Below are 1740 nucleotides of genomic sequence, written 5' to 3'. Positions count from 1 at the left end.
TGTGCACTTTTTATAAGGGAGATGCTGGGAATTTCTTCCTCTTTCTCTGCCTCTTCCTTCGCCTTACTGCTTGCTGGGACTCTGTGCCTGACTTCAGGGGCGGAAACTTATGGGCCACCCGACCTGAAGAGCCGTCATCACTCTGCCATGTTTCTACTGACCCCGGGTCCACGTGACTGCACCCACTGGCCTGTGACGACGTTCTTATCGCTCTAATTTCCATTCACCTTTTGGCATCGTTGGTTTGCAGCAACATGAGTCAGAAGGGGGCTCTGGCCAGCTTCAGATTTCTGGACTTGGGTTGGTCTGGGCTGCCTTCTCGATATGAGATACAGCTCTTTCTTATGCATCGATGAGCGTCCCTTGCTCTGTTTTTCTAGACAACCCGACCTCACACACCGAGTATGGGGCTCTGCCTTTTGATGCCCGAGGTGCGATTCAGGCACGAGGTCCTGCTTCCCTCCTGACTCTCTGCTACAGCAGTCCAAGCTGACCAGCGTGGCTATTCTGGCCCCATCTGAGCGGCGTTAGCACGGAAGAGTACACTTGGGATATGAGGGGCCACACGTTGGATCGCTCCCACATTGGAGAGTTTTCTTGCTGTTATCACCTGCCGTACTTGGCAGTCACACTGTGCCTGATTTCTGCCTACATGAAACCTGATGAGATGCCTGGATCCAGAGCCCACCTCGCTCTTGCCTTCTCCTGCCTGAACTCCCTTTATACCAAGGCTCTCTTCTTGGTGGGAGTTCAAGGCAGCGAGGTCTAGAGTCATGTTGGGGAAGAAAAGAAGTTGGGTCTCTGTGTTAGTTATGCCGTGTAACGAATTACCCCCAACCTGGTGGTGTAAGCAGCACATATCTATCACCTCACCGTGTCTGTGGGTCAGGTGCCTGGGCATGGTTCTGCCGGGCGGCCCCTCCAGGGCCTCTCTCAGGTGTAGTGCAGTGTCTCCCACCACCAGCGTCTCACCCAGAAGGATCTGCTTCCACGCTTGTGTGGTTGTTGGAAAAAGGCAATTCCTCCTGGGCTGCTGGATTGAGGGTCTCAGTGACTTGCCCTCGGTGCCCAGCCTCATGGACGGTCCAATGGCAGCTCCCTTCATCCAAGCTTACAAGTTAAGAGTGTGTCATGGTCTGAATTGTGTCCCCTTGTCCACTCAATGTGTGTCATTTTGGCTGGGTCATGATTCTCCGTGGGTTAGCAGCTATGTCATGATGCAATGTGGCAGTCATACAATGATCCCCCTGAGGGGTCTGATGTGACAACCCCTAAGAGGATTAAGGGTGGGATGCAACCCCCTTCATTCATCCCATTGTCACAGTCATCTCTGCCAGTGAGCCAGTCTGGCTCATAGTGACCCTATAGGACAGTCGAGTTGCCCCTGTGAGTTTCCCAGGCCATAAGCTTTATGAGAACAGACCTCTCACCTTTCTCCCTCCAAGGAGCTAATGGGTTAGAACTGTTGACCTCATTATTCACAATGTACCTTCTCAAAGTCGCATCCATCGTAATGACGTGAACTGGGTAAAGCCTGTGGGAATAAAGCTGTTGGGACCTCCATTTGCTGATGGGACACAGCTCAAAATGAGAAGAAACAGTTGCAAACACCCATTGATTGGAACTTGGAATGTACGAAGTGTGACTCTAGGAAAGTTGGAAACCATGAAAGATGAAACGGAACTGCGCACTGGTGGGCTGAAATGGACTGAAATCAGCCATTGTGAGTCAGAAAGTCAC

This window comes from Echinops telfairi, unplaced genomic scaffold (assembly GCF_000313985.2).
Source record: "Echinops telfairi isolate 266 unplaced genomic scaffold, ASM31398v2 ScPeMD7_2565;HRSCAF=3150, whole genome shotgun sequence".
NCBI classification, from domain to species: domain Eukaryota; kingdom Metazoa; phylum Chordata; class Mammalia; order Afrosoricida; family Tenrecidae; genus Echinops; species Echinops telfairi.
The sequence above is the reverse complement of the archived record's forward strand: the minus strand, read 5'-3'. Positions refer to the sequence as shown.